The 16,451-nt window shown below is 37.8% G+C and overlaps 1 protein-coding gene across 13 annotated transcripts in view; it reads right to left on the bottom strand.

Annotated features, from left to right (window-relative positions):
• The window catches only part of MBNL1 (muscleblind like splicing regulator 1), a 210,398-nt gene that overhangs the window by 174,801 nt on the left and 19,146 nt on the right, over positions 1–16,451 (bottom strand). The gene's annotated exons all lie outside the window — the stretch shown is intronic.

Here is a 16,451-nt window from a genome sequence, read left to right as displayed (position 1 = left end):
ACATTCCTATTGATAAAGTAACATCATTTGTAATCTAAAAACAAGCTGTTTTCAAGCAACCAACAGAATTTTAACACCCTGCACACAGAAAAGAAATATAAATCTTTGGAAGCCTCTGGCACTATTCATGTGTTTAAAGCAAGCTTGTCTCAGGTGCTCTGACTCAGGACTTTTTATAAAAGCTTTATTGTTCTGTTTCACACTGTATGGATGATGGAGACACATCTAGCTTCCTTCTGCTCAGACAACACTGCAAAACAGATGTACACCATTTTCTTCAAGAGAGGGCTCTGCTGAACAGATTGACAAGGTGTGAGTCCATATGCTCATTCAAGCACCTCAGCTGTGTAATATTTCATCCCTCAAGCAAGGACACATTTCATGATTCTTTATTGAACACTGAAAACTCTCCAGTGTTGTCAATTAATGTTCTTCACATTCCAGCCCATTTTTAGAAAGGTCATGCCACACCTTAGAGGCAATATCTGCAAAACTGAGTCCAAAATATTTTTGTGCCTACTACTGTCTCTTCCTGGTACGTTTATCAGATTTTTCCATGAGTTTTTGAAGGAAACTTCAGTTTATTTCTATGCTCTCTCTGAATTTGCCTAATTTAAAAAAAAAGTCCCCCTTTCCCTGCCCCCCCACCCTGCTCCCCACCCAGAAATACAACTGTGGAATCTACAAAAACTAAACAGTGCAGTGAAGGAAGCTGGGAGAAATCAAATTTGCACTTGGTTTTGTTCTCACTCTCAACTCACAAAAAATGGAATTTGAAGATTATAGTATGCCTAGTGTCAAATAGAGCCACTGAATATTCTGAACTAGAATCTGAACAGATTTAACAAGAACAAAGCAGGTTCAATACATATCTCAACAGTGCAAGATTTTGAGAATCAGAATACTAAACAGTTAAAACACATACATATGCAAACTGTACTACGTATTGATTCTGCCAACTACAATACCAACCAACAGTAGCCAAAAGAAGGTTTAAATTCTTCTTCCTCTGTCTTCAATTATCTATTATATATGGCATGGTTATAGTGGTACCCTGCTTGAAATAGCACGGACAGACAGTCCTCAGACTTACAACATAATTGGTTCCTGAAAACTGCGTCTTAAGTCAAAACGTTGTAACTCAGAACCAACTTTCTCATAAGAAACAATGTAATAAATGGGGGATTGGTTTCTGAACCAAGGCCCAATACCCTATTTTCACCAAAAATAACCCAGAATTTTGTACTGATCAATTATAGATGAGTAATATAGCTACATTAATGTATTTATATTGTAAATAGTAATCATATTGATTTGGAAGGACTTCTTTGATGTGACTGCTGGACTTTTTGAAGGGCTCTTGGTTGGACTTTTTGAAGGGTTCTTGGTTGGAGTCTTCTCAGGAGTCTTGGCTGCAAGTTTTTCTGGAGTCTGGTCTGCTTTCTTGAAGAAAGTGACCAGGAAGTTTGGACATATGTTCTCCGGGGAGATGAGCGACGCAACAAAACTTGTTCACTAGCGTGGCACCGCATCAGATAAAGTGTTGTAAAGTCAAAATTGACATCAGAAAGCTGAAATAGGGTGTCAATTTATAAATGTTGCTAGTGCGAAACATTATAACTCAAAACGTTGTAAGTCAAGGACTGCCTGTATAAGTTTCAGAATGAGCTAATGTCATCAGATAACTGCCAAGCAGCTCATCAATGAAGAGGGCTTTCTAAACAGCATTTAGATGTTCCTAGGCCATACTTAAATTTTTAAGGAAATATTAAATCTTGGGGAGTAGTTTATCCAGGCCTAATTACTGTTGCCTTAAGCTTAGCAATTTACTTGGAAAACTTGACAAATCTGCCTAGTTCACCGAGCTTCTGAAGCTTGACTAACTCTCTAAGGTATCCATGGGAAAAATGGAATTTAAAGGTTTTAGAAGCCTGTGATGCATCTAAACCCAATTAATAAAGCAACTTTCTTTCCCCTTAAAGCAATTTATTCAGGTAATAAAAGAAATGCTTTTCTCCCTTAGAAAAGGGTGTAGGTGTCACTTTCTGTATTGTTTTAGAGCAAAAACAATGCTATTGTAATACTCAAAGCTCAAGTTATTTATACACCGGGATACTGAATACACTTTTCTGTAGTCATCTTTCTCCACCTTCACAAAATATTCCATACAAAATGCATAAATCAGTTTCAAACATGATTTTCATGAAAACTACAAATGTGTAAGAAATGTGGAGCATTCCCCAAAATGAAAGCCCAATTTAAGTTATGTTATGCTAATTAATTTTGAGGTTAAGTTTCCTGGTGGAAACAGCGGTCCCAGGTCTGCACCTCTTATGATGCCCCAGAAGGAAGATCGTAATTGCTGCAGGGGACCAGCTGTCTCAGTTCTCCTGTTTTAACTTAAATTGAGATATCCCCTACTTTTTCACAAAAGCTAGCCCATGGAGTGAGGAGAATGGGAAGCTATCAGAACACACTTCATAAGCTACCAGAGGTAGATGCAGTGAGAGAGGCAGGAAGAAAAATTGAATCTTTTTTCTTTTGCCTTCTACTATTGCAGGTTACCTTTTTTATCCCTCTTTCCCTCTTCTTCAACCAGGAAGGGTAAGCTTTACTCACCACAGGAAGATACAATACATTAAAAGATTTTTATTAGATCCCACAGAGTAAAAACCATGTACCATTTCTCAAATATCTTTGAAAAGTTGTATGTACAGCTAGTATGTACAATGTCGCCTAAACCCCAAATGCAATGAATTCTAAAGCGTGAATTTACACACTGCACTTAGACCATACTAAATCTGTGGCATGTTTAGCAGTGTTAAAGTTAGAATGTATGGTGAGCAGTTGCGGGGGTTTGGGTTGTAGCCGTGTTGGTCTAAGGACATAGGCAGACAAGGTTCCTTGGATGAATTTGATATCTTTTATTAGACCAACCCAAATGGTTGAAGAATAGTTATTAAGCAAGCTTTCAGGTTCAAAAACCCTTCGTCAGGCTCAGGAAGCTTCAGCAGTTGGTGTGTGCTCTTCCTGGATGGAATGAAAAGATGGTGAGCAGTTTCACATTAAGGGATCGTACCAGTTTTTTCCTACATAGCTCTGACTTGCCACTAGAGGGCTAGCAAACAAGGGCATGGCTGGGCTTTATCCCTGTTCTGGGTGTGGGAGGGGCTGGGAGTGGTACATTTTGGGATGCTGGAGGACTGCAAAGTGCTTTTTTTTCTCTGTGAAGCAGACTAGAGTTACCCTGACATGAGCTAGGTAGCACGGCCTAGAGTTAACTCTTGCCTGAAGAGGCATAAACTTTGAGATGCTCAGAGAGCACACAGCAAGAGTTAACAAGCTTTAATGTGCAGAAACTCATATTTTAAGTGCCCTTAGTATAGTCTAAGTGTAATGTGTAACTTCACCCAAAGCATATAACTTCCATGTTGGAGTCTTCTAGCATGGCTTCCAGACTCAGAGATAACCCCATGAGATTTTTTTTTATTTATTTTTTTTTGGGGGGGGGGGGGTCTGAATTTTTTCTGTTTTCTATATTACCGTATTCATGTTGTGCCAAACTGTTTATGGATACTTCTGTGCAAATTCCAACCAGTAGCATGGATTTGCTCTATTCTTCACATAGTTGGTTCATAACAATATTTGCATTAATGTATTTTATAACAGAGAAGTATATTCCATGCCTATAAATTTATAGGTATAAATAAACAACCATGTATGTGTGCATATAGATATGCATATCCATTTATATATGTTAATAAATCAACTCTGCACTGAAATCAAATTAAGGAAGAGAGTCCGTTTCAGGAATTTAAGGCAAAATTCCATAGATGGATACTATATATATCCAGAAGAACCCCCAAAACAAGCATAAGATTCCCACAAAATTTAGAATTAATTTTAACTTAAGAAATACATTGTTACTGTAGGGAAATACTGTTAAGACACCCAAATGGTGTGTCTCTGCCCCTTATTAATGCCAGATAATACTTTAATTACAACTAAAACAGCTTAGTTTGTGATCACGACTTCATGTAGTTTCAATAAAAGTGTAGGTTAGGAAAGATGCTGGTAATAGTGAGGCCCTTGAGGACTAGAGATAACAGTCATCTTTGTTAAAGCAGCCACAGGCCAATGAGAGGTGGTGGCTATTTTGAAAAAGTTAGTTCCCTCTCTTTTTAGTAGACCTTTATTCTCCATTCTATTACAGGACAAATTTTCAGATACAAAGAATAATGGGAAATAATTGCCACTAATTCTAATTAAATATTTTTAAAAATCAGCCTAAACAGAGGTTTTAACTAAACTGGAAGTTGAAGACCTTCTTTATGTCATTATTAAGACCTTAGGGACAAACAGAAGTCTGTAAAACTAAAGCTAAATGAGCTTAAAAACTCATTTTAATTAATGTTAACTTGCAAAATAATTAACAGATATTCTTGTATAGTCTCAAAAATTGTTTTATACTCAAAAAGCAAGAGCTATCATTTTAAAGTAACCCTAGATTTTATCTGTACAAAGAGGCTTATTTTCTTGCTTTATGTGAAAAACTTAGCTCATCCTTTAATCCATAATGTATGCACACACACATAACTACGCAGAACAAGAAAAATACGCAAGATATTTGAAAACACAATGGACTTGAAACTTAGAATGCACAGCTTTCAGGAGAAGAGACATTCTCTCAGGACATAGTATCATGATCCTTGCAAAATTTTGCTAACTTCTACAAAATTAGATTTGTTTGCCCAATGACCTGCATAAAAGAATCCATAAAACTCATTCTAGTTAATACAGGAATTGAACTATCATCCATTTATAAGACCAATGAGGGCTTCATTGATTTATCCAGTGTTAGAAGTTAATTCAAGTAGGGTTTGAGATGAGTAAGGTTTGAACTATTCTAGAGTCTGAAGTTTAATTCTGTAATGTGAAACAGAGACATCAGACACCTTAAACCCATTATGTTCTAAGACAACCGTGCAGCCTGTATTTTACGTAGCTGTAGATATATCATGGAGTATATCTAAGATCTTGCTAGTTTCAGATAGAAAATAATTATGAGCTACTTTATGGCATGAATGTGTGAGGTGCTGAGCACTCTGGCTAGCCACTTAAGCTTTTGATTAACTTTAAATGTGTGAGTAATAGAAGTCTATTCATATGATTACCATTAAGCAGCACACACACACACAAATTTGTTGGCTAGAGAGACTAGAACGGATGGAATGTTGCAGGATCAAGCCTACAATATCTGATTACTCTCATAATTGCATTCATTCTCTGAGCTGCAAAATTAGAGGGAAAAGCTCCCATTAACTTCATAAAGAGCAGGCTTAGGTACAGAGTCTAAAATGGATTAGATTATTTTTGAAGTCATACTAACTTATACTGAAGCTGAGAATATAATGCTGAGGCTAGTAAGAGCTTGCCTTAAGACCAAGACATCAAGATCTGGCCATGCAGACAGACTTTATGAATTTCAAAAACTGTCCTAATTTTAAAAAAATTGATGGCTACACCCCGCTCTCAGCTGGACACGGAATACATGATCAGCTAGAGAAGTCAAGGCATGTTATTTATAACATTTTATTTTTCTTATAGAAAAATGTTCACTCTGATGCATATTTTGTTTCACCAGATGATCTATGACTGTCTTGTGACTTATTACATTGTTATCATTACAAAGCTTAACAAACAGGGCTGCTAAGCCTATTAATCAACTAAAACATGAAGTCTAAAACTTGGAAACACAACATCTTACTACAAGATATATAACATGTGGCATAGAAAGATAAAAAGAAAAATTCAATGTGTGTTCTGTTAAATATTTATTGCATGAAACTACAACAGTAATTGATACACTTTTCATCAGAACTTAACTATAAACATAATGTTAATAATGGGAACATATTTGAAAAAAAATTCCTTGAATGACAGACAAGGTATTCAAACATGGCCAACAAAAAATATGAAACTATTAAAATATTAAATAAATTCAGAAATTGAAACCGTCTGTAAACCTAGGTGAAGAAACAAGTTTCCTGTATGCATTAACAAACTAATATAAGGACCCAGTGCAACATCTGAGGGCTATCAGAATTAATGCATTTCATCCATTGTAAAATGATATCAAATGTAGATTTTAGGCTTTAAAATACTTATTTCTTTTTACAGAATTGAAATTGCATTATAAATACAAAATTATGCTCAGCTCTTGCGCTATGGGCAGCCCAGAGTAACATTCTAAAGAAATGCTGTTATTAAAACAAATCTGGAGATTACACACACACACACACACACACACACACACACACACACACACACACAAGCACACCTACAAATCTCAAAGGATCAGATTCTAAGCTACAAAATTCCCTCCGGTACTATAAGAGGGAGCAGAACCCAAGCTGAACTCTTTTGGATATGGATAAACAGACATTTGGACTAGCTTCAAAGCCAGGTACAGACATTACACTTTAATAGTATAAGTGATGAGAAACTGATCTATACCTGTAACGGAACAGAAGTTCAGCACACAGACAGGTTTAACAATGGCTGAACCTAGTCTAAGATTTGCCCCCCACCAAAGGGGAAATGTGTGTTCTGTTCACTACCAATCTAAACTATGCTGCTTACAGAAAACTACATAACTTAGACCAATTTCACCTTGGGCTTTTTGAATGTCAGTACCTTTTCAAATGCCAAGGTTGAAGTGATTTAGCTCACCTCTCTTGTTACAGGCTCATGCACACATAACACTGAATAACAGTAGCTCTTGAGAAGTTGCTGCCTTGCTCCTGCTGACTCTCCAAGTATACGTTTGTTCACAGCCTCAAAAATCACAGAAGGAATTAAAATGATGCTTCAGTTGTACTGCATACTAGGGCTGTGCGAGGCTTCGGACTGCACTTCGGATCCAGAGAAGATTCGGACGCTTCGGATGCCAAAGTAGCACATCCAGATCAAAGCGCTGGCTTCTTTAGGCTTTCCGTAGTGGTTCAGAGCTTCCAAACCACTTTGGAAAAGCTTCAGAGCTGCTTTGGAGATGCTGCCATAGGGTATAGCTGGAAATCAATTAAATATCTATAACTTTGTTGTTTTTTGTCTGATTTGGATGAAACTTGCCTCTGCTGAGAGCATGAAGCCTCAAGAAGTTTCAAGAAGATAGGTGCAGGGGTTGGGGGGGGGGGGACTGCACCCCGAATTCTTGAAAGCCAAACTCATAACACATGCATGTGTTACACCACAGGGGGGTGAAAACTGCAAGGGTGGTGGCCCCTGCTGAGGCCACAGAGCCTGCCAAGTTTCAAGGTGATAGGTGCAGGGGTTTGGGGGGAACTGCACCTCAAGCTGCTGACAAGCAAAACTCGTGACATAGACAACCCTGCGTGTGTTAAGGCGCAGCGGGCTGAAAACTGCAGGGGTGGTGGTCCCTGCTGAGGCCACAAAGCCTGCCAGCTGTCAAGGAGATAGGTACAGGGCTTCTAGTGTCTGGGGCCCTGCACCTCTAGCTGCTGACAGGAAAACTAGTGACACGAGTGCTTGTGCAACTGACTGTCTTGGGGCACCGGGGGCGGGGGGGGGGGAACGGAGGAGGATGACTACTGCAGGCCTGGCTGCTAAGGTATTGTGTTATCAATCAATCATGATTCACTCAGGGACCAGCTCAATACACAGTACCTAGCTACAAGCAGCTACTAGATAATGAGTTAATTAGCAAGGATTAACACCTACAAAATCACAGACTAAGGAGAGGAAATAATCAATACAGACAATCAACTGCCACAACACAGAGACAGTCAGTTGCACAAGCACCCATGTCATGAGTTTTGCCTGTCAACAGCTAGAGGTACAGGGCCCCAGAGCCCAGAACCCCTGCACCTATCTCCTTGACAGCTCGCAGGCTTCGTGGCTGCAGCAGGGGCTAGCAGGCCTGCAGCTTTCATCCCTCTGCACCTTAACACACACAGTGTCACCCATCTCACGAGTTTTGCTTGTCTGCAGCTTGAGGTGCAGGGATGGTGGCCCCTGCAGAGGCCACAAAGCCTGCCAAGTTTCAAGGAGATAAGTACAGGGGTTTGGGGGAATCATCTGTAGAAGACTGGTCAGATATCCTTATAGATATACCATTACTTCAGCTAGCATTAGTGCTCTAGAAGTTCTCTCCACATTTGTGTAGGTGTACCTACAAAGCAAGGCTACCAGGGGAGACAGAAGGTGAAAGGACTGAGGCAGGGGAACTGCGCCCTTCCACATGACTGATTACCTAAAATTAAACTTACTTTAGAAAGGAAGTCACAACCCTGTCTATTCTTTTTTGGCCTGACAAGTTCAATCATTTTTGGTCACTTTGTCCCTACTTCCTCAGGTTTTGTTGTGGGAAGCCCCAAATTAATCTTAAGGTACAGTGAAGTTACTCAACTTCCTAATGTGGTGGGTATGAAATTGCTAATGATGCTTTGAATTAATACCAGAAAGCGAATGCCCAACTTAAAATAGGATGTTATTTTTCTAAATGCAGTTTATGTAATGATACTGTGTAGCACACCCCCAATGTGTGTGTGTGTGTGTGTGTGTGTGTGTGTGTGCATATGGATATATACATACATACACACACACACACACACACACACACACACGAACTATTGCATTTATGTGCTGTAAACTGTGACCTTTTTTTTTTGTCCATGTATTACAAATACAGATCTTCCAACTTTCTGTTATAAAGTCAATGCTAACATACAATCTTCTGTTATAATAATGTAATATATCTGCAGAGCTTGCTAATTGGAATATTTGGGGATATAGTAATAGACAATATGTAGACATTTTTAAAATAATTGATCTCAATGGAAAAGTAATTCTCTTGATATATAACTGGATTTCATCATAAGGTATACCCTGAATTCTTACAAAAAGTTATCAGATAAATAGCCATGTGGACTTACAGAAAATATTCACAACTGGCCCAGTGGGCATTGACTTTAATGAGAATTGCACCTGCTTAGCACCCTGAACATTGGATTTCTTTTATATTTCACATACTGATCTAGTAAGCTGGCTTCTTTTCAGGATATACATTAAAAATTCAGAACTGCCTTGGAGAAGACCAGAAAGAACATTACCACCTCTGAGATGGCACACATTTCAAAATGAGTTTTGACAATTGACTTGCTATTTAAAAAAACAAAACCTAAAAAACAACAACACCAACAACAGAAACAAGATTTAGGAGATGCCTGTATGCATGTTACTAATGATAAAAGGAGAAGTTTGACAACAGTATAAGAGCCAGTACTCATTATTCACTGAATTCCATTGTGAAATACCATCAATCAAAATCCTCACCTTTTGAATTTAGAGACTTTTTTAATCACCCAGACATACATTAAAAGTTGCATCATAAACCAAATATAGATATAATGGGCTCTTCTCTCCTTGCTAATCACACAAAACTCATTGACACTAATGGGACTTGCATTTGAATATTGATAGCAGAACAGATTCTAAATGTCACTGAAGATGGCAATAAAAGAGCAGACACATACTTATGTTTCTGGTACGTAATCATAGCCCTGTAAAAAGAAATATTGCTTCCCTTGCTTAATTACTCAGAAAAACAACTTTATAATATACATGTACTAAGCAAGTAATCCCTCTGGAGCAAAAAGTGTGGAGGCCAATTCTTTAAACTACTTCAAGTTCAGAGAAGTTCTATCTTCATCCTACTCTTCTCTATAGTACTGGATTTGAACATTGGTAACCTAGGAAAGGGTTATTATTACCTCTAAAAGCTGAATATACCAAAATTCAAGATCTGAACACCTTAGTATATTGCAATCCGACTCCTATAGCTTGGGCTTCGACAATAGCCAGGTGCATATGACATAGATCATTACAATTTTATTGTGACCTTACAAGAGCAAGAGGTCGCAAGCTTACACTATAGTTCCTAAAACATATGATACAATAGGGGTAAAAATACACAAATTAAAATTGTGTTGAATCTCAAAACTGTCTTGGTAGGAATCGTTTCAGTGAGCTCTCTAACAAGCATTACATAGTTATAAAAGTCATATTCTGGGTGGGCAGAAAACAAAGAAAACACTATAATGGAAAGGAGCACTTGACTTTGCCCTGGATTTATCACAACGCTGTGGTCTTTGCTAACAGTAAGAACATTTCTTTAAAGCAATTCTCATACCATTTTCATTAAAATATATACAAGGCAAAGGAAAACACATATTAAGCCTTTGAAGATAATGACTATTTACAACAAGTTCTTTTTTTATACCAATATATGTGACTCTCTTGATTTTAGTTCTTTTAGGAGAATGATAGTTGTAGCTTTTTTATAGAGTACCTAGGTAGCAATCATACCCTATTCTGGTCATCAAGAGGTGTTAAGGCTCATCCTCGTAATTACAGGAATTTCCTGTGTTATTGCCACCTCAGTATTAAATCCAAAGAAGCAGAACTCAAGAAACCTATGTAAGCAAATAAAAATAGACGACAGAGCCTGTATGTTGGCTACTATGCCCTCGTTGAAAGCAACAAAACATTTATTTCAGTGTCCTCCTCATTTCAGTCAATTCTGCGCAGTAAATTAAGGACTGCCCATCCTTCAATTCAATGGACTTTTCTTTTCTAGACAGCTAAACTCTTATGGTAGTCACCCATACTTACAATCTCATAGGTTAATGCTGCTTCAGGAATTCTCTGACATGAAGTACTCACTTAGCAAACAGATTTCCAGTCTTCTCTAGATCAAGTTAATTTTTTTAAGTATCTAAATCCTATGGGTCTACAGTGCCTGGAAGTGCACAGTACTTGGATCTATGGGTCTACAATGCACTAGAAGCATTAATGCAGACTGCTATTGGTAAACCAATAATTTAATCTAATCTAAATTCCAAAGCCTTAAAGGATCTCGTATGAAGAATTCTTGAAGGATGGGTTCCCAGTGAATAACATGATATGCATGAATGCAAAACCTTCCCTGCAATTTGAGTGTTCATGAAACGAATGCAAAATGAACAACCCTGCAGCGTAACATTGCCAAGTTACCCAGGGAATATATGACAAAAACAGAAGTAGTGCAAGCTGTCTTTGAATGCCTGTCAGTGTTGTTGTCCTTGTTTTGTAGGGGCCAAATGTGTGGGGGGAAATTCAGTCTCCTTGATTACTCAACCTTTGTCCTCTCTACTGCAAGAAGAATAAAAGGTAGGTTGAGGCTTACTGCTAAACCTCAGTGGGTGCATCTACATGTGCATTAATACACTTTTATTAATGTGCATTACATTTAGCACTACCAATGTGAGGTCCTAAATAAATGCACATTAGGCTGACATAACGTGCAGTACCGAAAACGTACATTTAAGAAGTGATGCTCAATGCGCAGTAACCTATTTTACTGTGCATTAGCATAATTGCATGGTTTTTTACGTGATGTTTTAATGCTCAGTAAAACAGTCTACTGCGCATTAAAGCACCCATGTAGACGCACCCAGTAATGACAAAGTATATTGTATATTTTTCCTTGATAACTTCCATAGCTAGAAAGCCAGTAACAGTCCTGGACACTCAAATGCTGAAAAGCAAAATGATGAGGGGAACTTTTAGGTATAAAGCAACTGTAATTTATGTAAGAATAGGGGCAGAAACTAAATTAAATGTTTGCACAAAACTAGAACCAAATTAAACCTGAATTATTTTAAAAGGTTGAAAAAGCTTACATCTATATATATAGATAGATATATAAGTGTATTTGTATGTACACACACATCCCCATACACACACACACACTTTACTGTACAAACTTCAGCTGAAATTTGTGCAGTAAACTCTGTGTATGTGTGTATGCATATTTGGCATATACACAAATGTAGCATACAACCCACACATATATACACACACGCGCACGCGCACACACACACACACACACACACTTTACCATACAAACTTCAGGTGGAAATGGGAAGGAATAGCATTTACAGATCACCCGGAATTAGGACACACTGAGAATGGTCCAATGAAATTTCCAGATAGTGGTTTGGAAAAATTCTGAACCCTCTCAATAGGACATGTGCATCTCCCTAAGGAGAAAAGAGATAAGCACACTTCAAATATGAATGATGCTCTTCTAAATCTTTTTGAGCTCTTTCTGTCACATCATTTGTCTGCACTGTGTAAAGTAAAGGAATGGCAACGTCCTTCATGAAGTTACATAATAACTTACTGAACTTCTGTTCAAACATTTTGCTGAGAAGTGGATTCTACAAGATCCCCTAAACTTTACTGACATGAGTTAGCACAGAAGCAATTTGCAGCATTCTATGTAGATTGTAGTGGCTCAGTAAGGAACTATTTGGCCTTGATTAAGAGGAGCAATTGAAATATGGTTATTCTAAATACTGATTACAATTACTTCTGCAATTATAGGATACACAGCTCAGAGGCTTTCTACTGAGCTACATACTGGAGAAGCTAGGACTTTATTTTTCTGATGAACCAAACATTGCCCCCTATAGCTTTACTTTAGGTAGGGTGATAATATTTAATGTATACTAGTCATAAGTGTGTTTACTTATAACAACATATTAATATTTTCTATATGATGGGATGGGGAATTCAGATGAAATTTACCCCACAGGGTATGGCCTCCAAAAGGTCCTAAATTACAGTCTTTCTAGTATGTGGGAGACAGCTTTCAAGAGGAGTGTTTCTGAACACTGCCCACTCATAGTATAGCTGAGCTCTACCACTCTTACGAAGTTCTATATGAAGAGGATTTCGGAAAGTGCAAAGAAAAGGCAGGGATTCTCTCACTACTGTTCACTCAGGTGGGACCACTGAACACAATTAACTACAGAAAGGATATGCAGGAACTGTGATTTCTACTCCAGCATTCAGGCTGATATTGCAGAGAAGAACTTTTGCACTGCCCTATGCCTTGCCTTTGGATTAGGAGTCCCCAGTATTTCTGACATAATACCCTTGTCTTCCCCACAACATACCTGCCTCTTGACACAAGCCATCAATCTGAACTCAATTGTTCTTGACCCTTCTCTGTCAGGTAGATTAATTCAATCTAATGACTAATGGAAAATTAAACAAATCAATTTATAATCTGACCCTGTGTAGGTTCCATTTACTCGGGAATAGGAGTAGACACATGAAACAGGTCTTGTGAAGGAACTGAGATGCAGCAAATCCCCTGCCTTGTATGAGTTGTTCATCTCTCCATACCCTGAGATCTCCTTTGGAAAAAGGCATTGTTTTGTTTTCTGTTTTTCTGTCTGCAAAATGCTTAACTTATTGCAGTTTCTACCATAAAAAATATCACAAAAACAGTTACTTTAGGTGTCATTTGTCTTGAGTATACAGATTTTTTATTAATTCACTGTAGACATACCATACGAACATACATGTTTTTGTTATAATTTTTTTAAATCTATGAAAAAATTCTTAAAAGGGTTTAGTCATATTCTTGATTAACCTATTTTTAAGTATGAATTCTATAGCAAATACGATTTAATTGGAAAAAGTTTGGTTTCATTTTATAATGTTGTTTTATGAGTAGAGACAAACATGACATCTATCCAATTTCTGAAATTAAAAGACACATGCTTCACCCCTCATAGAAATAAAACTGCTCAGCTTATACAATGGGTTAGAGTGTTTCAGAAAGACACGTAGTTACATTACATTGAGAAACGATGTTATGACTTGTAATTTGAATTAAGGGAGCATGCTGATCCTTTTTAAATGTAACAGGGTCTTTGTCACTGATTTCAGTAAGAGTTAAAAGTAAATTTCTCAATTTACAGTTTCGCACACACACATGCACGCACACGCAAGCACCGTTATCTACAGAGGAATATAGCTAACCTAGGACTGGGCATTTCTACCAATACAAGGTAGAAAATACAAAGAAATCCCATTATAAAAAAAATAGGTATAACCAGCTCATTAAAGATGCTTTCTTCCTAGTCTCCATAAAGTAAAAGTTGCCTACATCCTCCACCCCCACAAAAGGTTTTTGCCCCATCTAAAATAGATCAAATATATGTATCGCATGTAACTGTGTACGTCCTCATTACCCACAGAAATGTACAATCCTTTTCTGCGTCAATTTAGACTCTTGGTTTCACTTACACCCTGCCAAAAGTTCCATGGGCTAATTATGTATTGTGTAAAAGCGTTTTCCTCTTATCAGTTTTAAATGTGTTTTTAATTTCACTGAATGTCCTGGGCTTGTGTTACTAGTCAAGATAAACTCAATTTGCCTGCTCTATATCAACAATTCCATTATTTTGTATACCTCCATTACATCCTTTTTTATCCATCATTTATCTAAAGAAAACGTTCACATGGTCAAAGGTCCAAGTAAGTCCAACAACCAACTGAACTAGCATGACTGAGGCACATCGGTACACAAGGAAGTGATCAGTGCAGTGATATGTGGCTTTGCCTCTCCCTCCCAAAGGATTCATACGTTAAATACTTTGCCATGACAGCCATAAAGAGCTATCCATAGAGTGCACCTATACTTCGCCCTATGGCAACGTAGCAACTCACTACATTGCCATACCGTGTGCTACAGTGAAGGAGCGATCACATATGTCTACACGTGATCGCCAGCTACATCACTGTAGCAGTGCACTCCCCAGGTATAGTGCACCGCTATGGCAATGCAGTGGTAAAATCTACCACACGCACGGCGCAGTAACTTGTACTGTTCTGTGCTTAATATTTCCAAAAGGAAGTATGGCACTGTAGCAAGTTGTCATAAGGGGGTGTGTAGATGCACCCATAGTGTATTATCACACAGCTTAATATTGATTTTTTTAAATTGTGTATACTAAAAAGGTTTTAATTCAAAGCCTTTTCCCAAGAACCTCCCAGTTGTTTTTTTCCAAAGTGGTTAGAGGTAATCTAGAACCTCATGAAGTATGTAAATGCTCCAAATTATTTTTTGTAATGTGCATCTGCCAACACAGACTTTTACACTGCCATGTTGCCTATTCACTTGGATTTACTCATAAGTCATCCCAGAGTTCTTCAGTAGTCTCTAATCAAAATAGTTCTGTCATCGGCAGTATTTTTTCTTTACTTTTTCCTGTCTTTTCAAGACCATAAATTTATAGAGAAATAATCCTGGCATTTGACCTTAAAACTACCAACTCTTTATTTTTTTCTACATTAAAAACTGAACATTTAGTTTAATTATTTGCTTTCTTGCTTCTTAGTTCGTTTGTTGTTGGGGTTTTTTGGTCTCCTAGCTGGCCTCTCTAATCTAGGACAGTGCTTTACCTCCCATGCAATGACAGAATAATTTCCTTATTAGCCCCTTAAAAGATGTCAGAGTTTATTTAACTGAAAATCATGATAATGTCAACTGATACTTCTTCATCCACTGTGTGGGCAACCTACTCAATACTAGCACAAAGATAGGTATTAGGCTAAAAATAACTTAGATAGGTCTAAGGGGGGGTTGTTATTTTTAACCACGCCAATTAGTTAATTTTCAAAAGAATGTCAGAATCTTATGAATGCATATATATACATGCACATTATATGTCTGTACTATGTTACATAGGACCAAGACATGTAAACAATCTGATATATAACGTACACATGCATTATAAATATGCATACACATTTTTGTATTTGTATACTAGTGTGCATATATAATGCATATTTCTATGTATCCCCCCCATACAAATACACACCTGTTACTGAACTTTTTAGTGGCGCCTGTCTTTTAATTCTGACACAGCAAGCCAAAATATGTAAATGTTGAACTATTTAAAAAGCACCTTTATTTCCTGTCAGATTTGACAGGCCCAGGGAATGAGTTAGTTACATGACATTAGCTCTGCCCAAATGAAGATAAATTACTTGACAGGCACCAAAAAACAACTGAATCATGTGTTGGTCTGCTACTGTGACAGAGCCTCGAATCAAAATATTTCCTCCTGACGGACTGCCACCCTTGACAAATTCCAGCCCATTAAAGGAAAACAAGCCTTATTTCCTGCTTTGAATGAGAATCAAATTCAAAACAGGGTTTTTTGTTGTTTTGTTTTTTGCATTTCTTCCAGACTGAAGGAAAGGCAATATGTAAATCAAACTTTAGCTGCTTCAGGACATGCCCTCCCCTTTCTACAGTTTGAGTGACGCACTGCAAAACGGAGGAAAAAATAAAGAAGAGCCTCTTCTGCGGGGTGTCCTCCACCCTGCAAACTTGGCAAAGACAGACTGTACTGAAATACAGCACTCTCCATATAAGGGAACACAGCTAAACATGTCATGCGTAATTTATGTGCAGTAGGCAGAGAATTAACCTCTCCGTGAACAGATCTGGCCCATCTGAAAGCCAGACGCGATGGCAGACGAAGGAGAAATAACCAGTTTCTCCCCCAAGAAATCTTCGCGAGTCA

The sequence above is a fragment of the Alligator mississippiensis genome, chromosome 7, assembly GCF_030867095.1.
Source record: "Alligator mississippiensis isolate rAllMis1 chromosome 7, rAllMis1, whole genome shotgun sequence".
NCBI lineage: Eukaryota > Metazoa > Chordata > Crocodylia > Alligatoridae > Alligator > Alligator mississippiensis.
Note: the sequence above shows the minus strand (reverse complement) of the source record. Positions and strands in the feature narration are given on the sequence as shown.